Source organism: Diospyros lotus, chromosome 1 (assembly GCF_014633365.1).
Source record: "Diospyros lotus cultivar Yz01 chromosome 1, ASM1463336v1, whole genome shotgun sequence".
Classification (NCBI taxonomy): domain Eukaryota; kingdom Viridiplantae; phylum Streptophyta; class Magnoliopsida; order Ericales; family Ebenaceae; genus Diospyros; species Diospyros lotus.
Window position 1 is genome coordinate 18,920,622 of NC_068338.1, and position 26,012 is coordinate 18,946,633.

Below are 26,012 nucleotides of genomic sequence, written 5' to 3' on the forward strand. Positions count from 1 at the left end.
CAGGTTTGTTGGAGATACATGTTGTCTTTCAGGGCAGCGGTAGGTTGGTATGGGACTTTGGTGCCGTGTGTCTTGTGTGGGCCCCAAGGACTGATATATGCTTTCATTATGCTATATTATTATTGTGTGGTAGCGTCTCATGGCTTGTGTGTGTGCTTGGGGGTTGGTGTTCTGGGGAAAAGTTTATTGGATTTATACAGCCTTCAGTCATTCCTTTCTTATGCTTGCTGAGTCTCTCGACTCACTTTGCTTTCCATTATTCCAGGTAGTGGCAGCGTGGGTCCGGGCAAGGGAGTCAGCTTCTAGTGGCAGAGTCGGTATGGTGTACAGGCAGTCCCGTTTGTCCCTGTCAATTCTGATGTCTGAGTAGGATTTACTCTATTATTTTTACTGTGTCAGGTCTTTCCTCGAGTCTCGTGTATGTTGGCACAAGAGTCTGTGTTTATTTATTTATCATGTGACCACTGTGCTAACGGGGTACCCGTAGTGCATGCATGTGTTTAGCTTCGCTTCCGCTGTTCTTATTTTCGAGTATGCATGCCAAGGTGGTTTTTGTCATGTGGTCATTCTTTTTCTCCTCCCGTAGGCGCTCCCGTTCGGGTAGTCCAGGTGGGTGGGGATATTCGGGCGGGGGTGCTTACAGTTGTCGCCATCGCCCCTTCTCCAGATTTGCCATCGCCGTCATCCAACTGGGCTGCCGCCGTCGCCCCTCCTCCAGATCTGCCATCAGCCGCTGTTCTTGTTGTCCTTCTCGCGCAAGTGCAACATATATATATATTATATGTTATATGTATATACATATAACACAAAATAATATATATTATTATATACAACATATATAATATATAGTAATATTGTAGTAATATATTTTTAATAATTATGTATAATGTATTAACATTTAATAATAAAATTTTACATCATTTAACATCATGTCTATTTTAGTCTTTTTGTCAAGTTTTAATAACTTATCAACTCTTTTAAACCAAACACATAAATATTAATTGATAGCTTAAAAGCACATTTATTTAAATACATTATCAACTTAAACGCTGTCTAACTTTTAACTTGAAAGCTAAATAACTTAAAAGTTATGAAAAAAATCGGTAAGCCAAACAACCTCTAAGGTGATGATGTAGAAGAGCGACCCCTATAACTTAAGAGATTAGTTTGGTGTGGGTGTTCATGTGATGTATGATTCTTTTGATTTGGTTTGGTTTGGTCTGGTCTGGGACAGGTTCCAAATTAGTTTGATTGTGTGACAAACTGCAGTGATCGAAGGCATAAATTTGCAATTTAGACAAGAAATAGGAAAACAAAAACATTAATGTAATGTTGAATACTGGTGTTATGTATCCAATGCAGCACCGCGGACAATTTGTCCTGAGTTAATGGAGATCAAGTTACAGTTCATTTTTTTTTTTGGAACTACGCCCCATCAATGACATCCCCTTTATTTATCTATGGTTGGGTGGACTATGAATAATCCCACCTAATGCCATTGGTTTGATTTTTAAGTTTCTTTTTTGTTAATTTGATTTGATTGTATCTAATTTTACTTTATTCTTATCCCTAATATGTGGACATGGGCTCAAGACTTAAAATGAGAAGTATCGAGAGACCTTCTCAAATAAAGGGTCTCCTGTGACCTTCTTAGAGAACTCCAAGAAGAGGCATGACACCTTTCCACATAAGACCAAAGTCTTAAGAAAATTCCTAAGGTCTCTTGGAAACCCTACGGCATTTTTCACAATAGAGATGTGAAAACATATCTCTATGACTTTTTGGATAATTGTGTAACAGATAGATCAATGTCAATTCCGAGAAATCAGGGATAGCTATCACTACCTCCTTAGCTTAATTATAAATAGCTAAGAGCTCATTCTCCCAAGTCCCTGCTAAGGAGGTCTACAATTTCATTTGAAAATCTAACTTATATATTGGAGTGTTTACGTAGGATATTTTCGATGGCCTCTAATAATTTTTATTTTGCAAAATAGTTAACACTTGAAGACGAATTTCCTAATATAAATTAAATTATTTTGTTCAAGAGAAACAATTAACTCTGTTTGTGGGAACTTGAACGAAAAGCCAACTACATTCATGAATATAAAAACCTTTAGAATATCACTACAAGAAAATCATAAATTAGTGACGAGTTTTGTGACGGGGCTCACCCGTCATTAATTTGTGACGGGTTAAAATTTTCGTCCAAAATTGTGATGAGAAAGGCTATCTCGTCATTGATTTGCGACATGATGGCATTTCTCGTCGCTGTTTGCGATCGAATAGTTAGTGCTGACATGTCCCATTGCTGTTATGTATTTAAACTCCCCTTCCCACCTCCTTCCCACTCCCAAATGCCCTTTCTCTCCCTTCCATTCTTTGGTTCTGATACCATTTCTCCCCCCTATTCTCACACCATTTCTCTCTTCCTTTGTTAGTTCTCTCGTTCTCTGCCGCTGTTGCCTCCCAACGGTGTTGTTATTGCCTCCGATGCCATTGTCGTCACTCTTTCAGTCACTGAGGTAATTATTTTGTATTATTTAGTTTTCATTTTAGTTATTTTGTGTTAGTTTAGTTATAGTTATTTTGTGTTAGTTTAGTTTAATGGTTATTTTGTATTAGTTTAGTTGTAATTATTTTGTGTTAGTTTAGTTTAATAGTTATTTTATATTAATTAGTTTAGTTTTATTTTAATTGTTTATATTATTTGTTATAGTGTTTAGAAATTAAAATGTGAACTTTATTGATTGTTATTTTGTAATTATCATATAAATGTACATCATATTTTGTTATGTTTGTATTAATAAATAATGTTCATTTTTTTATTTTTAGTTTAAAATAGTTTTTTAATTAAAAAATATAATACTATAATTTTAAATAAAGTAAATAAGAAATAAAATATTAAAATTAACATAATATTTAAAGAAATATATATTTCGTTGTTATAAAATAAAATATACACATTAAAAAATAAAAAAATCTATTTAACATAAGATATTAAAAATAATAAATAAAATTTTAATTCAAATACTTAAAAACTAACATACGAAATAAATTAGATAATTATTTTAATTCAAATATGTAGGTAATGAAATACTAAAATTAAAATAGTATTTAAGAAAAAATATTATTTTGTTGTTATAAAATATGTAGAGCACACTAATATAGATTTTAAGATTTTTATTTAAAATAAAACACTAAAAATAAGAAATAAAATTTCAATTCAAATGTTTTTAACATAAGAAATAAATTAGATAAATATTTAAATTCAAATATATAAGGAATGAAATATTAAAAATAAAAATACTATCCAAGAAAAAATATATTTGTTTATAAAATGAAATAAGCACACTAATAGATTTTAAGAATTTTATTTAAAATCAAACACTAAAATAAAAAATAAAATTTCAAAGTGAGACATTTACAACTAACATAGAAAATAAATTAGATACACTATTGTAACCATAATGTTCTTAATAACGCAATCAAAATAAAATAAAAAAATAAAAAATAAAAACTTTAATAAGTGTTTAAGAATTAAAGAAAATAAAAATTTAAATAAGTATTTAAGAAAAATTCAATTCAATTCAAACACATAGAATTAAATAATATAGAAAATATTCTGAATATTTAGTTCAGACAAGTCTATTTATAAAATTTAATTTAATTTAGAAATATATAGTATTTTAAAAAGATCAAAATTTATCTCAATGTTATATTTATTTATTAATAAATATGCACATTAAATAAACGAAATTTAAGAGAATAATAAATTATCTATCTGTGAATTTATTTCTTGTTCATATTTATCAGTTGCTTATGACAGTCTGGAGTCATGAAATATAATTTGGTTAGTTTTCAAGATAAATTATCTATTAGGAATTAGCACATGTTCATTATACAATTTTGAATTGAAAATTGAAGTCTTGTTGCATCATCGGTGGATTGATAATAGATGTATACCAAGAAGGGGTAGGATCACTCCTAAATTTTATGCTGGTGTTGATGAATTCATTCAATTTGCATCTGCTCAGGAAAGTTTCATAAGACTAGGAATGTTAAAGTATCTTTGTATGAAATGTGAGTGTTTGAAGTTCAAATCAATCAATGAGGTGAAAATGGATCTTTGTAAGCATGGATTCATGAAAGGTATTATTATTGGACGAACCATGGGGAAGACATGCTAGTAATGCCTCTAGGTGTTATTGTAAATAAATATTATAGAGAAGATAATTTTATATATCAGTTCAATCCGTATGAGTAAATGATAATGGATGCAATAGGGTCGTCATATGGGCCTGCTACAATGCAAGGAGCGATTAGCGGAAGTGGTCATCAGTCATACAATATTGAGGAACCACCTATGAAAATGCAAAAGTATTTTATGAGATGTTATTTGCTGCACAATCCCCATTATACCCGGGTTGTGATGTAGAGAGTGAATTTTCTGCTGCAGTTAGGATGCTGAGCATTAAGTCCGATTACAATATGCCCAAAAGTTGTTATAATAAAATCATGCAGTTTATGTAACATACAATGCCAACTGGTAATCGTGTGCCCGATGACTTTTATCATACTAAGAAGTTGGCTTCTAAGCTTGGATTTGGTTGTCAAAAGATCGATTGTTTTCTAAATAGTTGTATGTTGTATTATAAGGATGATTAATTTGAGACGAGTTGTAAGTTTTGCAATCATCCCTATTTTAGACCAACAAGAAGTGGCATGGAAAAATTTAAAGAAATTCATTTTAAGAAAATGTGGTATTTGCCCATCATATCAAGATTATAAAGAATCTATGCTTCAACTATTACTGCTTCGAACATGAGATGACATTATGAAAATCAGAGAGAGTTTGGGATATTGTCTCACCCATCTGATGGTGAAGCATGAAAATATTTCGATCAAACACATCTTGACTTCTTTGCCGATCCTAGAAATGTGAGGCTTCTTTTGTGTGCAGATGGGTTCACTCCGTATGGTTAATCGAGTCGCCTGTACTTTTGTTGGCCAGTTATTGTGACCCCATATAACTTGCCACTTGGATTATGTTTGAAAAAAGAGTTTATGTTTCTAACAGCTATTATTCCATATCCATCAAATCCAAAAAGTAAGATAGACGTGTTTTTACAACCTTCAATTGATGAACTGAAATTGCTTTAGCACGAATGAGTGTTGACTCATGATATATCAACAAAGCAAAACTTTATGATGAAGGCAGCTCTATTGTGGACCATGAATGACTTTCCTACATATGGAATGTTATTTGGTTAGATGACATCAGGTAGATTAGCATGCCCATATTGTATGAAAAACACAAAAGTTTTTAATCTCAAATACGGTGGAAAGACATCATTTTTTACTATCACTGACAATTATTGCCAATGGATCACCCTTTTTAGAAGAATACAACTGCATTTTGAAAAAAAAAGTTGATAATTCTTGTCCACCCCCTCGCTTAAGTGGAGAAAACGTATTTTGTAGAGTATATAATGTCATGTCTATCTTACAGCAACAAAATTGTGTTATGACAGGATATGGTATGTAACACAATTGGATAAAAAGAAGTATTTTTTGGGACTTACCATATTGGAAAAATAATCTTATCCGACACAACTTGGATGTCAAGCACATCGAGAAGAATATTTTTGACAATCTTTTCAATATAGTCATGGACGTGACAGGTAAAACTAAAGATAATACCAAACCTAGAATAGACCTAAAGGAATATTGCAGGCTGAAGGAGTTAGAATTAGTAAAACGTGGTAGGGGTAAATATTGGAAACCTAAGGCCCAATATATTTTCACGAGGGAGCAAAAGTTAAGTATTTTGAAATAGATACAAGAACTTAAACTCCGTGACGGATATGCATCTAGATTGGGCAGATGTGTTGATATGAAGAATGGAAAGTTGTTTGGATTGAAGAGTCATGATTGCCATGTTCTCATGGAGTGGTTACTTCCAACAACATTTTCAAGATTACCGGATCGAATTTGGAGTCCAATAATTGAGTTATGTCAGTTTTTCAAAGAAATATGCTCAACAACGTTAAGAACTGGACATTTGGAAATCATGGAACAAAACATCCTGATCACTTTATACAAAATGGAGTGTGTATTTCTGCCTGGATGGTTTAACCCAATGAAACATCTCCCAATACACTTAGTTTACGAAGTAAAGGTCGTGGGGCCAATCTAATACAGATGGATGTATTCATTTGAACGACAATATTAATTTGTATTCATATAATTTATTGATTTTATCGTATAGTTTATAATGTTTTTTTTTTTCATAAATTGAGAAGGTTTTTTAATGACTTGGGTTCCTCAACACCTTAAAGAAGAATGTTCAAAATAAAACCCACGTAGAAAGATCTATCTGTGAGGCATATTTAATTAAGGAGATGGCCACATTTGGTTCATATTATTTTGAATCAAATATTCAATCAAGGAGGACGAGAGCCTCTCAAAATGATGACGGGGGAGAATATTCGCACGTACAAATTTCTATCTTCAATTATCCGGGTCGTGCGGCTGGTTTAATGAAAACAAGATGGTTGGATGTGAATGAGTTCCAAACAACAAAGTTATATGTTTTACTAAATACACCAGAGGTTAAACCTTATATTGAGTAAGAACCCAAACTTAATTATATTAATATATTTATGAGTTCATAATAATTTTATCATATTAGGTCGATATATAACTTTAATGTTTCAGCATTACACAAACTTCTTACGTGAATTATTGCTATTAATTAGTGACGAAGAATTAGACAAAAAAATCAAGGAGCATTTTTGTGTTTGGTTCTATAATCATGTAAGTTTGCAAAATTTAGGGTATTTTTTAATTTAATATTAATTATGTATACATAAAGTGACGCAAATATTTGGTTAGGTGAATTTGAGTGGCGAAGTTATTGTAGACCCATTAATTCATAGCATAGGGTGGGGATCAACTCCCAATGTGAGACATTGGCTAATGTATTTCATCAATGGATACAAATTTCATATTGTTGAATGGAGTCAGAGTAGGTCGACAGAAAACTATGGTATTTGCGTGTCTGTGTTAGGGGGTAGAGCTCAACAAATGAATTATTATGAAAAAATTATAGACATAATTGAGTTGGAATATGTAGGCTTACTAATAAAAAAAGTGATTCTGTTCAAATGTGAATGATATGATCCAAATCCACGGGGAACTAAAATTCATGATAAATATGGAATTGTAGACATTCGATTATCAAGAAGATACAGGAAAAATGATCCATTCAAGAAGATACAAGAAATATTACGCGCCTTACCTTAACCACTATCGTGATAAAAATGGTTGGATGGTTGTAACTAAAACGAAGGCATGAGGTACAATAAATGCTTTTGAAGCTAACATGGAAGAACATTTCCAAGAGGATAAAATATTGCAACTGCCTGTAATCAATGTAAATGTTGACCTCGGAGGCACTTTACAAGACAATAATGGGTCAGTAGAGGAAGTTGATATCTCCAACATCGTTGAGGAAGAAAAAGATGATGTGGAGGAAGAATCTATTTCAGAAGAAGACGAGGAATATATATTATCTGATGATAGAGATAGTGACCAGGAAGACATTAATGAATATATAGAAGAAGATGACCGATTGTTTTTTTTTTGTGTGCATGCTAATTAATAACCTTTATATTTTTAAAGTATGATATCAATAACTTATGTACATGTATTTTTAATGTGATGATCTTGATGTTTATATATTTTTATTTTTTATATATATAATTATCGAAATAGATGTTCGAACATTTAACACCTTTTTGTGTAGCGGAAGAGGTAGAAGTAAAACATCTTATAGGACCACACCTTCACCAGATGCCAATTTTGGTTTGCAATATTCTTCCTCTGACTCCACACCTGCTGTCCCTTCCACACAATTCAATCTCCAGTCACCACCCCCACAGCCTTTTGCTCTCATGGCTCAATTTCCATATCCTGGAGGTACGATGCCATGGGGTTATTATGGTGTTCCACCTGCTTCCTACCCACCAGATGTTGTACCATAAACTGGCCAATATCCTAGGGGAACATTTCATATGCCAGACAAACCTTCCTCATACACATTCGCATCGACATCGCAGGGATCCAATTCATCGTCTACTCTTGCACAACACTCTGAGCCTAGTCTAACTGAACCGGTCAGCACTAGCCGAGGAGATGGTCGAAAACGCTTATCTTGTGATGAACAGTGTAATCAATGAGTATCATATTTATTATTTTGAATTTATTACTTATAATTATTATACATTCAAATTAATATAATTTTTTGTAAGTTTATATATATATATATCTCTTTTGTGTTAGACATACTTATCCCTGAGAGTGGTCCACCAGGCAAATTAGCAAAGATTTGGAGGGCATGATACACTGAACCCTAGATTCATTGGGATGAGGTGCCAGAAATAATACAGAGGATGTGGCTTGAATAATTTAGCGTAAGTCAAATTATAGTTCTTTATTAGTACAAGTTTGTATTTAAATTCTTAAATATACATGTTTCTTAACTTAATGTAGAAAATGTATTTTTGGCAACCTGACGATAATGATCGCATATGGCTCACATGGAATAAGTCGGGTAGACGAAGTTTTAAGAGCCATATGCATCGAATTAAAAGTGTGGAAGACCAGGCAATGTGGATGGACCTTGACGTGCGTAAGGCACTTTATGCAAAGTGAGCAGATGAAAGCAATGAAAAAATTACCACACAAAATAAAAAAAATTGTGCCTCCGAGAGCGGTGGGTCACTCCACATTAGTGGGTTCATTCCATTCTCGTTGACTCGAAAAAGGCTAGTAATTACTTATGCTAAGCTGTATTTTTCTAATTTACTTAAATTATATAATAAGTTTAGTTTCATTAATTTTATTATATTATGTATTAATTTCTCATGTAGACAACTGAATTAAATCGCGAACCCAATGAGTTTGAATTTTTCAGGACAACCCACACTAGAAAAGATGCTTAAGGACAAGAAGTGTGAGTCGATGATAGATTTATGGGCATCGTTGTAAGTGCATTTATATATTAAATTAAAATTTTTATTTTAAAATATTTCCTTAATTAATAACACGAATGTTTTAATTTTATAGGAAAAATATGACAGATTGAGTGCGAAGGTATCTTCATCATCCGTAAGTACCGGAGAGTCCTCGTCGCCTACAATTAATGAACACGACCTCTTTTATCAAACTGTCAGTGGTCGGAATAAAAAGGGTTGAATGTACGTCCTAAGCTCCCAAGCTAATATGTTATATCTAATTACATTTGACAACTGTTCTAGCCAATCATGTTCAAATATGTAACAAGAGTTTGAACAAATGAGACTTATAGTCACCCAATTAAATGAAAAGTTGCTTCAATCTCGGGTTGACAATCAACAACTAAGACAGTGACAAGAACAAATGACAGTGTGACAGTCAGAAATGAATATACTAGTACAACGATTGACAAACCAATTTACTGTAGATGCTGGACTGTTGACTGTTCCAGATGGATCTAACCTGGTAGTCGAATCAGGACGAGGGTGACGATGAGGACGATGTAAATGAGAATAATAATGATGATTGATTGTAATTTAATGTTGTAAGCATTGACAATATTAAATTTTCACTTAAAATTTTTACTGACAATATTAATTTTATTTTTAATGTTAATTTTGTGTTATTTTTAATGTAAACATTGATAATATTAATATTTTATTTAAATTTTTTTTAAAAGTTTCTTGTTATTTTAATTTTTTATATATATTTTTTAATTTTAAAATTAATTTTAATATTTTTTATATTACTTTATTTTAAAATTAATTTTATTATTTAAAAATATCTACGACGAGTTTTCCGTCGTAGATTACCCGTCGCAGATCTGTTGCGGGCACCTACTTGTCCCAGATCTGCTACAGGTTGTTTGCCTTTCACAGATCTGTAATTTGCGATGGGAAATATTGCCCGTTGCAGATCTATGACGGGACAGCTTGCCTGTCACAGATCTATGACAGGATAGTGTAACCCCGTCACTGAAATTCAGTGACGCCCTTTTTTGCGATCTTGCTAGGCAATGTTGCAGGTTCTTTAGCAATCTTGCTAGGCAATGTACAATAATTTTACAACGTGAGAGATCTAAGATGTAATACCTCAGAAATTCTAAAGGAGTCAAGGGTAATTTATCTTGGGGCAAAAATGGAATTTAAGGATAAATTGAGGGTATAAGGGTAATTTATTACCGTATGAATGACCTAATCGATTGTCGGGAGTGCGCTGGAGCCGAGATCCCAAAGGAAAATGATGTGGCATTAACGAGCACCCCGAGATAGGATTTATGGTGCCGAAAGTAATGAGATCAGGAACAGTTTTCGGTACAGCTAAATAGGCAACTGCCAATTAGGCTACAAAATCGAATCGTTATAGGAGACTTCTCAGAAGTCAACGGAATCTTGAGGGGACTTCGGTTTTTCATGAGGAACAACCCTTCAGAGGTTTCAGGAAGAAACGAATTGGTTTAAGGCCAAAACGAAGATTCGGGTCTAAGTGCAGTTTTCAAAAATTGCTAGAAGGAGGCCAAAACGAGGTTGTTTTGGAATCTTCAGGGGTCAAAATGATGTTTTAGGACTTTAGGGTCTTAAAGACAATATTGGAAATTTGAGAGGTTAAGTGGAAAGGACCAAAATGAGTGCGAAGGTATCTTCATCATCCGTAAGTACCGGAGAGTCCTCGTCGCCTACAATTAATGAACACGACCTCTTTTATCAAACTGTCAGTGGTCGGAATAAAAAGGGTTGAATGTACGTCCTAAGCTCCCAAGCTAATATGTTATATCTAATTACATTTGACAACTGTTCTAGCCAATCATGTTCAAATATGTAACAAGAGTTTGAACAAATGAGACTTATAGTCACCCAATTAAATGAAAAGTTGCTTCAATCTCGGGTTGACAATCAACAACTAAGACAGTGACAAGAACAAATGACAGTGTGACAGTCAGAAATGAATATACTAGTACAACGATTGACAAACCAATTTACTGTAGATGCTGGACTGTTGACTGTTCCAGATGGATCTAACCTGGTAGTCGAATCAGGACGAGGGTGACGATGAGGACGATGTAAATGAGAATAATAATGATGATTGATTGTAATTTAATGTTGTAAGCATTGACAATATTAAATTTTCACTTAAAATTTTTACTGACAATATTAATTTTATTTTTAATGTTAATTTTGTGTTATTTTTAATGTAAACATTGATAATATTAATATTTTATTTAAATTTTTTTTAAAAGTTTCTTGTTATTTTAATTTTTTATATATATTTTTTAATTTTAAAATTAATTTTAATATTTTTTATATTACTTTATTTTAAAATTAATTTTATTATTTAAAAATATCTACGACGAGTTTTCCGTCGTAGATTACCCGTCGCAGATCTGTTGCGGGCACCTACTTGTCCCAGATCTGCTACAGGTTGTTTGCCTTTCACAGATCTGTAATTTGCGATGGGAAATATTGCCCGTTGCAGATCTATGACGGGACAGCTTGCCTGTCACAGATCTATGACAGGATAGTGTAACCCCGTCACTGAAATTCAGTGACGCCCTTTTTTGCGATCTTGCTAGGCAATGTTGCAGGTTCTTTAGCAATCTTGCTAGGCAATGTACAATAATTTTACAACGTGAGAGATCTAAGATGTAATACCTCAGAAATTCTAAAGGAGTCAAGGGTAATTTATCTTGGGGCAAAAATGGAATTTAAGGATAAATTGAGGGTATAAGGGTAATTTATTACCGTATGAATGACCTAATCGATTGTCGGGAGTGCGCTGGAGCCGAGATCCCAAAGGAAAATGATGTGGCATTAACGAGCACCCCGAGATAGGATTTATGGTGCCGAAAGTAATGAGATCAGGAACAGTTTTCGGTACAGCTAAATAGGCAACTGCCAATTAGGCTACAAAATCGAATCGTTATAGGAGACTTCTCAGAAGTCAACGGAATCTTGAGGGGACTTCGGTTTTTCATGAGGAACAACCCTTCAGAGGTTTCAGGAAGAAACGAATTGGTTTAAGGCCAAAACGAAGATTCGGGTCTAAGTGCAGTTTTCAAAAATTGCTAGAAGGAGGCCAAAACGAGGTTGTTTTGGAATCTTCAGGGGTCAAAATGATGTTTTAGGACTTTAGGGTCTTAAAGACAATATTGGAAATTTGAGAGGTTAAGTGGAAAGGACCAAAATGAGTGCGAAGGTATCTTCATCATCCGTAAGTACCGGAGAGTCCTCGTCGCCTACAATTAATGAACACGACCTCTTTTATCAAACTGTCAGTGGTCGGAATAAAAAGGGTTGAATGTACGTCCTAAGCTCCCAAGCTAATATGTTATATCTAATTACATTTGACAACTGTTCTAGCCAATCATGTTCAAATATGTAACAAGAGTTTGAACAAATGAGACTTATAGTCACCCAATTAAATGAAAAGTTGCTTCAATCTCGGGTTGACAATCAACAACTAAGACAGTGACAAGAACAAATGACAGTGTGACAGTCAGAAATGAATATACTAGTACAACGATTGACAAACCAATTTACTGTAGATGCTGGACTGTTGACTGTTCCAGATGGATCTAACCTGGTAGTCGAATCAGGACGAGGGTGACGATGAGGACGATGTAAATGAGAATAATAATGATGATTGATTGTAATTTAATGTTGTAAGCATTGACAATATTAAATTTTCACTTAAAATTTTTACTGACAATATTAATTTTATTTTTAATGTTAATTTTGTGTTATTTTTAATGTAAACATTGATAATATTAATATTTTATTTAAATTTTTTTTAAAAGTTTCTTGTTATTTTAATTTTTTATATATATTTTTTAATTTTAAAATTAATTTTAATATTTTTTATATTACTTTATTTTAAAATTAATTTTATTATTTAAAAATATCTACGACGAGTTTTCCGTCGTAGATTACCCGTCGCAGATCTGTTGCGGGCACCTACTTGTCCCAGATCTGCTACAGGTTGTTTGCCTTTCACAGATCTGTAATTTGCGATGGGAAATATTGCCCGTTGCAGATCTATGACGGGACAGCTTGCCTGTCACAGATCTATGACAGGATAGTGTAACCCCGTCACTGAAATTCAGTGACGCCCTTTTTTGCGATCTTGCTAGGCAATGTTGCAGGTTCTTTAGCAATCTTGCTAGGCAATGTACAATAATTTTACAACGTGAGAGATCTAAGATGTAATACCTCAGAAATTCTAAAGGAGTCAAGGGTAATTTATCTTGGGGCAAAAATGGAATTTAAGGATAAATTGAGGGTATAAGGGTAATTTATTACCGTATGAATGACCTAATCGATTGTCGGGAGTGCGCTGGAGCCGAGATCCCAAAGGAAAATGATGTGGCATTAACGAGCACCCCGAGATAGGATTTATGGTGCCGAAAGTAATGAGATCAGGAACAGTTTTCGGTACAGCTAAATAGGCAACTGCCAATTAGGCTACAAAATCGAATCGTTATAGGAGACTTCTCAGAAGTCAACGGAATCTTGAGGGGACTTCGGTTTTTCATGAGGAACAACCCTTCAGAGGTTTCAGGAAGAAACGAATTGGTTTAAGGCCAAAACGAAGATTCGGGTCTAAGTGCAGTTTTCAAAAATTGCTAGAAGGAGGCCAAAACGAGGTTGTTTTGGAATCTTCAGGGGTCAAAATGATGTTTTAGGACTTTAGGGTCTTAAAGACAATATTGGAAAGTTGAGAGGTTAAGTGGAAAGGACCAAAATGAGATAGCCAAAAGTTTAAGGGCTAAAGTGCAATTTCAGCAAAGTTTGGTTAATGGGATCCGACCATCAGGTCGCTGGTCACCGATTTCTGCTGATCCAACCATGGGGTTACACGAGGCTTGGTCGGGAGACCAACTTTTGTAAAGGCAAGAGGCAACATCGGCTACTGGGATGGCTGGAAAAAGCAAAAAACTGACCGGATGTTTGGTCGCTTGGTCGCGGCACCTGCAAATCGAGATTATGGTCCGATCAAGCTGCTTCAAGGCCGATCCATGGGAGGTTTATGCTCCGAGAGTCTTCGGTAAGGCGGCCAAGGGCTTTTGGTCACTCGAAAATGCCTATAAATAGGCGTTCATAGATTGCCAAAAGTTAGGGTTTTTGGAGCTTCAAATCGGCTATCTTATCGAACGAATTGAGAGGTAAGGTTAAGGGGCTTTTTTTGCCCATAGCCTAATGATCATTTCTGGTAATTTTGGTGCATTTTGGTCGAGGTTTGATGGCCGTTCGAGACCTCATCGAAAAAGGAGGCGGACGGCCAAGCCAAACCTTTGGCCGCCCGATTGAGGGCCTTCCAGTGGTCTTTTGGGGCATCAAAGCATGCCATGTTGATCGACTGGACAAGAGGAACAAGCTGGTGGAGGCAGCTCGGATCGCTGGAACGGCCGTCGCCAGAGAAGACGACCTGCTCGTGCCGGTCACGCGCCCTTTTCCACGCTCACCCACTCGCCCTAGCATGTTGTGGCGCGTGCGGGCGCGTGTTATGCTGGAAAAATTGGGAAAAATCATGGAAAATTCTAGAAAATTATTTTATGGAGGTTTGTGAAAAAAGATTTGGTTTTGTGATTCCAGATGTCTCGATTTTCACACCAAAGAGCCTCGTTTTGCATGAAAACGCAGCATCTGGGTAACTCTAGTATTTTTCCTTTGAAGTCCATAGTATATTATCAATTATTATGAAGATAGATTTGAGGAAATGGTGCCGATGTTTTTATTGGGATTTTTAGAAGGAAAAAAGAAAATAAATGGAATATTGAGATATTTAGTAATAAAATATCATTTTTATGATTGAGGTGATCGAGATGATGTGATTGGTGCAACTTTTGAAAGTTGGCATGAGAATCGAGGTCGGCATGCTTATCGAGGCGATGCATGCTTTTTGAGGTGTCTTGATCTTTGGGCAAAGGTGAGTGGTATTCACACAAGAACTTATATTTATGATATAATTGTTATATATGCATGCTATTTATGAATGCAATATTCATTTTGTCATATTGCATGGAAAGTCGTGATATTTGCATGGCACGATATTATTGTCATATTGATATTTGTGCATGGGAATGGGATGTCGTCCCCAAAGTGTAGCCGTAATTCCCCAAGGGCGTTAAGGGAATAACATTAGGCTTATCCTGCAAAGGTTTGGGATTTGCCTAGGATTCCTAGCCGGCTTGCGGGCCAGGGAAGTTACACTAAGGGCAAATGTTGTTCATGTTATTACATCATGCATTCATATATATGTTTTTGGACCCTCACTGGAAGTTTCATCTTCTAATGGGATATGCCCTTGGAACATTCAACATTCCAGTTGAGACTTGTAGTTAGGGTAAGGAGCAGGTTGAGATATGACGGCACGTGATGGCGTGGCCGATGGATTCAGCAGGAGATTCCAGTCTTTTATTTGTTGAGAAATGGCTATGTATGTTCGAGGTATCATATGATTGCACCTAGGGTGTTTAGATGTTATCTCGGGAAACGTGTCCCCATGTATTGAGGCATTGAGGATATGATGTAAAATATGGTACAGATTCTTTATGATATTATATAAGTGAATTGATTAGGTACCATATCAGGTTTCGATCATCGCTTCCGCATTTTTAATGATTTGTTGGGGGGTTTCCCTTTGTCATATGACATTTGATGTATGAGAAATGTATAAGGAAAGGGATTATGTATGAATACGATGGGCCCCAGCATAGTGACACGCCCTCCGATGGGGCGGGGTGTTACATAACAGATGAATCTCTTAGTTACAATTATCTCTCAAAAATAAATACAGAGGCTTGAATAATAGATACAAAATGATTTACAAAGCCTTTTGAGAGAAAATTTAAAAACACTTGAGCACTTGAATGAGATTGTAGAATTTGAAGCTTGCAATAATTCTTCTAACCCCTTAAATGCACCATTAGGCTAGTATTTATACGCTTCACAAACCCTTTGAATTTAATAGCTGTTAATTGAGTTGTTAGTCGCCATAAATGATTTGCAAAACTAGTTGTTAAAGACATTTGCAACGAAAACGATCGACAAGGTTAAGAGTCAGTCAATTGGATAAGGCAAACCTTAAGGAAACAGTTGACATGTATAACAAGAACGGTCGATTGGGTTGAAAACAGTCGACTAATTTTTATGTAGTAGCAATCGACCACACTTGGCCGAGAGCTTGAATTCGACCAGTCGACTGTGTAGGGATCCCTAATGCAGCAACCCTTAAGCTAGGGAAGCTGAGGTGGAGTCCCTAGAGAAAATAAAAACACATGCATAAACACAACATAAGCATAATATACATAGATAAACTGTTAAGTATGGAGGAGACTATACACAACAAGAACCACTAGCCAGTCGTTAGGGCGCTACCATACACAACGACAAAAAGAACAAAACGACATCCTCCCACACCCAAGAACAACAACCACTCCCCCAAGGGTCTTCAACTGGGATTGCCCTATACACACTCTACCCTATTGGATCAGACACTACACTCAACCTTCGCTTTTCCCCTACCTAGAATGATGGAGAGTAAGAGTGAGTTACAAGACTCAACAAGTTTAAGGAAACAAAAAGGCAACAAGGCTAGGGACTACCTTGCTCGCATTCTGCACACAAATCATGCCATGAACCACAACTCAGACTACACAATAACACATGCAACAATGCACAATAATAAATCGATGGCCCACACATAAGAAACAGACTATTACCCAAGGTACCATATAAACCTGCATGTAGCTATGAATTGACTAGCATATCCCGAGCCAAATGCACCTGAGCAAAAAGCTCCCACAAAAATTGAGCTATCGGGATGGTCCTCCCGTCACCCAAGCCCTCAGAACAGTTTTCTTGTCACCTGAGCCTGTGGATGTACATCTCATGGATAAATTCATCACGCGCAATAATAACCATGTAATGCAACATATAAGGATGCAAGGTTATTACAGCATTGTCGATGATACATAACTCTGATAAGCCATGCATCAAGCCATGCTACGCCCACATAGGAATACGGATGCCATGTAGATGCTTCCTAAATTTGCACACCGGCGACACACTAGTATGCTCATGCCATTGCATATTCAACACATGAACTCCCAAATGCCAACCACCCATAACCATGCAACAATAAAATAAAGTTGTAAGCATGCAAACACCAGCCCAAATTCCATCTAGGAACCTATCCCTACATGGTCAGGCATCATTCCATAAAAGAATTATAGGGTTATCCAAAATTAAGCAAGTGTCTAAGAATAAGGATTTTTAAGCGTAAATTACAGACAAACTAGGAACCAATTTACCAAACAATCAAAGAGTATAAGAACTCGCATGAAAAAGAGGAGAACTCACATAAAGGATAGAGAGTTGGCCAAATGGAAAGAGGGTGATATGAACATGCCTTAGATTTTCGCTTTTAAATCTTTCATAGTACCAGGGCTTTTGCCAGCTCAGCTCAAGCCTCTTCTTAATAAAATTAAGTTTCGAAAGACAAAAGATATACTTAAATTAAATATTACCAAGACTACCCTCTATTTAATTCTAATTAATTTTCCATTTACCTTAAACGTGTTGTTTGGATTTCCTACTTAGTTAGCTGTCTTCCTTTCTTGCTTCCCAATTTCTTCCCAGCCCCTCCATATTTATAGGCTCGAGCAAATTAGGAGGTGGAAAAAATGCCATATGGCGACACGAAATTGTGCCACTTGGCACAGCAGTAGGCTGCTTGGTGGCAGCGGTAGCAAAGCCTACATGAGGCTTGAAATGACGCAATTTTGGGCGTTGGCTTGGTGCGAAATTGAACCCGCGACCATTGCCATCCCATTGTGAGTGCGTGCCACCTGATCTACTAGCTCCCTCACTTAATAATGTGCATATTTTATTTTTAAGATAATCCAACTATCAGCTTTTAAAATTACACTTAAATCGCAAAATTTTTGAATATTTGCTATTACTCCCTCAATAAAAATACAGTAAATTTAACATCTTTTACCCAACACCTCAAACCCACAAATTGACATTAAATCATAGATAAATGGGTCATTACAAATCCTCCCCCCCTTAGAAGAATTTGGTCCTCCAAATTCATACCTTATTATTCGAACCACTGGGGACGGACATGCCTCATTTCTTCCTTTAGCTCCCATGTCACTTCACTCGGTCCGTGATTTTGCCATTGAACCTTCACATAAGGAATAGTCTGATTTCACAGCACCTTCTCCTTACGGTAAAAAATACAGGTAGGCAACTCCCTATGACTCGTATCCTCTTTAGCATCCAAGACATAATAATCGACAATATGTTGAGGGTTTGGCGTATACTTCTTAAACATAAAAATGTGAAAAAATAAGAAATTGATATTCAGGAATAAATTTAATGTTTTTAGGAACTCTTGAGGCTCGGGGATTTGGAAATAGCTCATCTGGCACGTCTTTCAAGGTTGACACGCTTATTGAGGCAGCTTAATTTGTGAAAAGTAAGCATATTGTTACAAGTTTGGTACAGTTATAAATGTTTACGTTTAAACCCCGATCTTTGGGAATGCTTTCATCATATTGACATGCTCTGATATGTATCCATCACGTAGACTGCACACATGACATGCTATGAAATACATATATACATGTTGATATTATTGATCACGCACATTGTGGCCGTAGGGAGTACGAACTAGCACCGCTACTTTACCAATGGTGCCCCCATACACCCCGACTTCGAAAGAGGTGGCCGTAAAAATGGTAGGTAGCATGAAGAGTGCAATTGACACCTACGATGAGTAAGACATTACATACACACATGATCAAACATTTTGTACCCTTATTTAGATGGTTCATCATCTAATTTGGGTTTTTGCCCCTAGAATATTCAAACGTTCCAGTTGGGACTTGCAATGATGGTACGAAAATCTAAGATGTGTAACGACACGAGTTGTCGAGGAATGAGCAAGTTTACCATGTTTTGTTGTAGCATGAATATTTCAAGTATTATGTATAGCAAGAATGTACATTTTAAATTATCTTTGAAAGCTTATGTATTGTGAGAACTTTGTAACAAGTACTATGTTCCGTTATCAATGTATGAAATGCTATGGTCAGGTTCAATTTCAGCTTCCGCTTTATAAGATTTTATTTAAATCTAGTGTATGAATTGTTGCACCTGGCACTAGATAGGTTTAAGGGAATTTTGGGAATAATTAAATTTAGCACGTGAAAAGGATTTTAAAGAAAAAAAAAATATAAGCCCCAAATTTCCTAAGTAATAACACGCCCTGAGTAGGTAGGGTGTTATAGTTGGTATCGGAGCTTAACTAAGTAGAGTACCTAGAAAGGAGAATTTAGACTGAACATTAGCACTTATATCATGAATCTAAGAGGTTTAGAAGTACCAGCTCGAGGTCTATTAGGGGTACTAACAGGGATTATGATGGTAGGATGGCGAGAAACTTCTCAGAACATGTGTTAGTTGATCATTGGGTGCATCGTCTTAACACTTGGAACTCAAAACCGGATGAAGGCATTATGGAGCATCTGGTCCAAATGGAAGAAATCGTTGACGACATACCCCCTAGTTACCGGCTCTAGCCTAACTTAGTTCAGTTTCAAATAAATATGCTTGTTAGTGTTTTAGAAGGCGATATGCAAGACTTTGCCGATTGGGTCCGACAGAGCGAAGAATTTCCAGAATTCCACCTCTATTGTGAGCGGATTCTCGAACGACTGGCGGAGCTATATGTGCTAGTACAGGTAGAGGAGTCCGAAGAAAAAGTGGAAGACCCAATCGAGGATGAGGAGGAAGAAGATGTACCTGTGCTCTAGGTCGAGAATAACCTTCTTGAGTTCGAAGACACTGACTTTGAGGATGAGGAGGAAATCGAAGAGGTTAGAGACGATCTCGAGGGACCACCGTATGAGTCTGAGGACGAAAAGAACGCTTGGATATGGAAGTCGTCCGGATCAAAGTAGATATGGCTAGAAAATGCTCTAACTATCTCCATGACTTATGTAGTGTGTTACCTATAACATTTTGTAGTCAGATGTATAATATCTTTAAAAATTAATGAAGGTTAAACTTTAACGGATGGTAAGACTTCGTGATCTAATCAAGAATGTTATTTTCTTTCCAGATGGTGAACACCCAAAGGGAGATAGCTGTAGGACCTAGGACAACCAATCAGAGAGTTAACGATGCAGAGGGGAATGCAAGTGACAACCCGGGAGACGGCTCTACCCAGGAGAATGGGAGCAGTCAACTTGACCAAATGGAGCGAATAATGGGAAGCATGATAGGATTTATGCAAGGAACTCACTCTCGGGACAGCCATGCAGTTAACATGCTCAACCTTTACTGTCGACAAAATCCTCCCGTCTTCCAAGGGAGACTTGGCGCAGACCCCATCGAAAGGGAATTCTAGATTGAACAAACGGAAAAGCTGCTAGACCACTTACGCTGCGGAGAAGAGGAGAAAGTCAATTGTGCCACCTTCATACTTCAAGACAAAGCAGACAGATGGTGGAAGGGAGTCAAGCGAGCAATGACCCTTCGAGTTAAGGCACCATACGTCACATGGGATCGATTCAAAGAAATTTTCAATGAGGAGTACTTTCCTCTAAGTCTAAGGGTAAAGAAGGAGAGAGAATTTATGGAGTTAAGGCAAATTGGGGATATGACCGTAGCCCAGTACGAAGATGCTTTCAACTGATTGATCAAGTACATGCCTATTTATGAAGGACATGAAAGGATCAAAGCCCAAAAGTTCTTGGGGGGACTAAATCTGAGGCTTTAGAGAGCCTTGAGTAGTATAAGTACTCAGTCCTATGCAGAAGTGGTACTGCAGGCCATCACCACTGAGGCTAATCTGAGCCGAATCAAAGCCATTCAGGGAGAAAGTCAGCAAGCAAGTAATCATAGAGCGGGCAAGAAGATGGATCTCAAGAGGCCTAATGTAATACTCGGTATTACATGGTGTTGAAAATAAATAATTTTTGATTATTTTGAAAGGACCTCGGGTGGTTCAGGAAGCCCAAGGGTCAACCTCGAGGAATTAAATAATAAAAATTGCTGAATTGGCGGCCGGGAGTGCCTCGGGACTTGGATGTCCAAGGAAGAAGGCATGTGATTGGTGAGCGTCTCGAGACGAGGATAGTAACGCTGGCAGCGGTCTGACCGGAAATAATTTTTGAAATAAATTCTGTATAAGCCCGAGTGGGTACCACTACCAAATAGTCGGAGGGGATCTCTTGGAAGCTGAGGGGACCCTAGGGGTGGTTCGGTTTTCTGAATAAGGCAACCCTTAAGTGCTTTCGGGTCGAATAAAGGTCCCGTGGGGGCGCAGAGATGAAATCGATATTACCGAGTAAAGTTCGGGTATTAATTTTAGAAGAAATCGAGTTGGGAGTGGCTTGATGAGAATTAAGTAAGACCTGGGAGGGCTCAAGGGTAAAATTAAATTCCTCAAGAGGAATTAATAATATTAAATGGGGTAAATGTGTAATTTAATTATATATATATGTATATATTTCGGTGTGTGCGTGTAAAGGGGGAGGAAACTTCCTTGAAGCTTCCTCATGTGTTCTCTGAATATTTGAAATCAAAAGTAGGGAGATAGCATGGCCGAGAGGGCCATCCGCGTGCGAGGGAGAGAGTGATCGAGAGAGAGCTTGCGAATGAGAGTGAGAGAAAGCTTAATGGTGGAACACGGCCATGGCGGTAGCAACCTCACGTTGCAGTTGCAGTGGCCGAGAGCAGCGATAGTAATGGAGCGAGATCGCGAGGGAGAGATGGCCGGTTGGAAGCTGCCTGAAGCGACGAGCTTCGGCCAGGAGCAAGGGCGGCGATGAGGGAAGCCGCTGTGGTCAGCAATGGCAGTGCTGGTAGCAGCAGCCAGCAGCGAAGACGCCATGGAGGTTGGGCGAAGCTGGAGCAGCTGAGAAGTCCGATGGTGGTTGCGCGAGCAATAGCGGTCGTGGCTGGAAGCTGCAAGGAGGATAGCTATGGCGGCTGTAGCGTCGGGCGGTGCTCGAGAGGCAGGGAAGGCAGCCGAAGGCGACGGCGGGTGGCTGGTGTGCAGGTCAACCACGAGAGGAAGAAGAAGGGCCGCGCGCGGGAAGGAAGGAGCAGGGGAGAAAGAAGGGAAAAAAAATAGAAAAGAAAAGAAAAAAACAGAAGAAAAAGAAAATGAAAGGAAAAGGGGAAAAAAATAGGAGAAAATCCCAGAAAATTTCAAAAAAAGTGGGGAAAGTTCAGAAAATTAAATTGGGGCTTGAAGAGCGTGTCGGAAGCGCGAAAATGGGATTTTAGGCAAACGACAGCCCGTGAGGCAACGCCGGTGTGGGCGTTTTTCGAATTTCTCTCCATATGAGTCGAAGTAAATTAATATTTCCTTCCCAAAATCATTTACATTAAGCGAGTTAATGTAGAATAATTAATTGTTGGATTAAACCCTATGTTGGGGTTATTTGGAAAGTTGTTGATGTCTGGTTTATGCCGTGGTTGGTATTATTTTGTTGAGTTCTGATAGTGTGTGTGTGTGGCGAAGTTGAGGGCATTGATTAAATGCCGGATGTTAATAGAGTTGGGGTTTTGTGTGTTTGCCTCTAGGTTCGACTGGGAAGGCTGTGATCCTAGAGGAACTTGAGGTGCAGGTTGGAGTTCGTGCCGAGGCAGAGATAAGGCTTCTAGCCAGGTAAGGGATAGCCCCATGTGGAGGTGGCTTTGCAAGTTGGTAAATATGCTTGATAATGTTTTTATGTTGCATTGGCATGTAATGGTTATATCTTGTGTGATGCGAGACCTAGTGGACCTGTGGCCATAAGGAGGACTAGTGTTGTGAGGGCTGATAGGTTAATGCCTCAAACCTTGGATGGTTGTGAGGATGAGTGAGCCTAGCCTCATTTGCATGCATTGGCATACATAAACATGGTTATATTCATATTTAAATGCATTGCACCCTTACTGAGTCTTTGTGACTCATGAGGTTTTACCTCATGTGCAGATGATGCAAGTCCAGATGCAAGCAGGGATGGCGCCGGGAGGTTGTTGCGGCAACTAGCTGTATTGCCCGAGTTGTGTAATTTATTATCTCTTGTACGTAGCCATGTGGTGTTATGTATGTATACCCTCGTGAGTAAATGTATGTGTTGTTGAGCGTTAAATGTATTTAATTGTTGTAATCATCATAGTGTGAAAGATGATTGTGAGATTGCTTGTTGCATGTGGCTTGAGTTGTTGAAGCCAAGTTCGGATCGAGTAAGGACCAACGAGGTATGTTCTCATAAATCCCCAATACTCAACAATGTGTTGTTATGCTAGCCTTGTGCCTGGGTCACCCCTGGCTTGCTATGGGACGAGCTGAAGAGAGGTGAAGCTCACTCGGGTTTCAGGTCTTGGTCCACTGGGTTTTTTTTCTTGTTTGAGTTGAGACCGATTCCCGAGTGGAGCGAAGGGAAGGATGAAGCCTAGTTCCCACCTAGGGCGTTTCCTGTTGAAACATAGTCTAACCCTTCAATTGTGGTTCGTCGGGTGAGTAATCCGGTCGATTATTTACCGGTGGCGCCCGTAAGTGGGAGCGGGTCGTTACACCTAAGTTCAAGCCTAGTAATCTGTGCAGAAAATGCCAGAAGCAACACCCCAGAAAGTCGTGCCGGCTAGGAACGAAAGGTTGCTACAATTACAGAAAGGAATGACATATCAATCTAAACTACCCCAAGAAAGGAATCACCTGTTTTAACTGCCAGCAGACAGGACATTTTGCAAGGGACTGCCCCAAGCCGCGGCAGATGAGTCAACCTCAGGGGTCATCAGGAAATGCTAGGGTACAGGAGGGAAAGGTATTTCATCTGACTTGGCAAGATATGGTAGAAGACCCGGCCCTAATCGAAGGTACCATGTTTATATCTGGTATTCCTATGCATGTTTTGATAGATTTAGGAGCAAGTCATTCATTCATTTCGTATGCATTTGCTAAAGTACTAGGAGAAAAATCAGAAAACTTAAACTGTCATATGATCATAGCAACCCCAATTGGGAAGTGTCTAGAAACCTGCTCAGGATATAAAAATAGAAAAATTCAGATAGGAGAAATTGAGTTCCTAGTGGATTTAATCCTTTAGGAATTTCAAGATTCTGACGTGATTCTAGGAATGGATTTCTTAACCAAATACAATGCCCCTCACCAAGTTAACCCATAAGAGGGTGAAGTTCGATTGGAATAAGCGGTGCGAAGAAAGTTTTTAGATGCTTAAAGATAAACACACGACCACTCCAATATTGGCTATGCCAAATAAATCAGGAGGATTTATGGTGTATACCGACACCTCAAGAAATGGTTTGGGATGTGTACTGATGCAACACGGTAAGGTCATTGCCTATGGGTCCCGAAAGCTTAAGAACCATGAGCGGAATTACCCGACCCATGATTTGGAGTTGGCAGCAATGGTGTTTGCCTTAAAGGTTTGGAGGCACTATTTATATGGCGAGAAGTTTGAAATTTTTACTGATCACAAGAGCCTACAATACGTATTCTTGTAGAAAGAATTAAACACGAGGCAACGGAGATGGATGAAGATGTTAAAAGATTACGACTGCATTATCCAATACCATCCAGGTAAAGCTAACGTTGTGGCTGATACCCTAAACAAAAAAGAAACCACTTATGTGGCTGGAATGATGGTATCTGAGTGGAAGCTAGTGGAAGCTTTTAGTCTAATTACAGTGGGAGTAGTTTCCCGAGGTAACTCTGCTTACGCAGCTAGTCTCACTCTGCAACCAGAATTAATGGATCAAATATGGTAGGCTTAGTCAGAAGATTCCCGAATTAAGTCATGGATTGATGAGTATGAACGAGTAAAGAGACCGAAATTCGAGGTAAGAGAAAACATTCTTCGGTTACAATGAAGGATATACGTGCCTCGCGTGAAGGAATTATAACAAGTAATTTTGGGAGAAGCCCACCGATCCAGATACTCGATACACCCTGGTGCCACTAAGATGTACAAAGATTTGAAGGCTGTGTATTAGTGGCCCGGAATGAAGAAAAGTGTGGCGAGGTACATTAGTCAATGTGATACATGCCATAGTGTGATACCCCATGTGTAGATAAGGTTGACACGAAATTTCGATGAGTTTAGAATACCGAAAAATTGGTTTGATAGCAGTTATTAGTACCGAATCGACTGGAGGGAATGCCTCAGAGTGAAATTATCTAAGGAAAATTATATAGTCTCGACGAGCGTATCGAGATAGGATTTATGGTATCGAAAGAAATCGAATCGGGAACAGTTTTCGGTACATCTAAAATACAACCGCCATTTAGGCTGTAAAATTGAATTATTGTAGGAGACTCCCGAAAAACCAATGGAACCTTAGGGGGGCCCCGGTTTTACGTAACGAGCAACCCTTTAGTGGTTTTAGGAGGAAACAACAGTCCGGTGAGGACACTGGGGCGAATCGTCATTTTCAACTAAGCTTTGAAGTTATTAATTTTGCGTTTTTGGTATTATAATACAAATTAATTTTAGGTTTAAAGGCATAATTTTAATAAGAGAATTACCCAAGTGAGATTATAATAAAATTGAGGATTAATGTAAAATTTTATATAAATTAATATGATAAATAGTGTATATATATATATACACAAATGAGGGCGAAGTTGTATGCATGCGTGGGTGTCCAAATCTCTGCAACTTCAATCCATGCTCTACCACTCCACGCCTCTGCAAAATCTCCATGCCTTGCAAACCGAATGTGGGTTGGAGTGTCTTAGACGCATTGAGGGACAGCCAACCAATGAGGAGAAGGGAGGATCGCTTATAAATAGAAGGAGAAGAGAAGGAGGAAAGCAGGAAATGGGAGTGGAAGCCGCAACTGAGAGAGAAAGCGAGGGCCGAGAGGAAGCCAGAGAGGGAGATCGAGAGAGAGAGAGAGAGAGAG

General features: G+C 37.6%; 1 long non-coding RNA gene across 1 annotated transcript; it reads left to right on the forward strand.

Moving 5' to 3' along the window:
* Positions 1-21,687: 21,687 nt before the first annotated feature.
* LOC127786460 (uncharacterized) lies at positions 21,688-25,452 on the forward strand. The gene is made up of 3 exons (XR_008019975.1): positions 21,688-22,449; positions 22,683-22,767; positions 23,077-25,452. It is a non-coding gene; the product is annotated as an uncharacterized LOC127786460 (long non-coding RNA).
* The last annotated feature ends 560 nt before the right edge of the window (positions 25,453-26,012 follow it).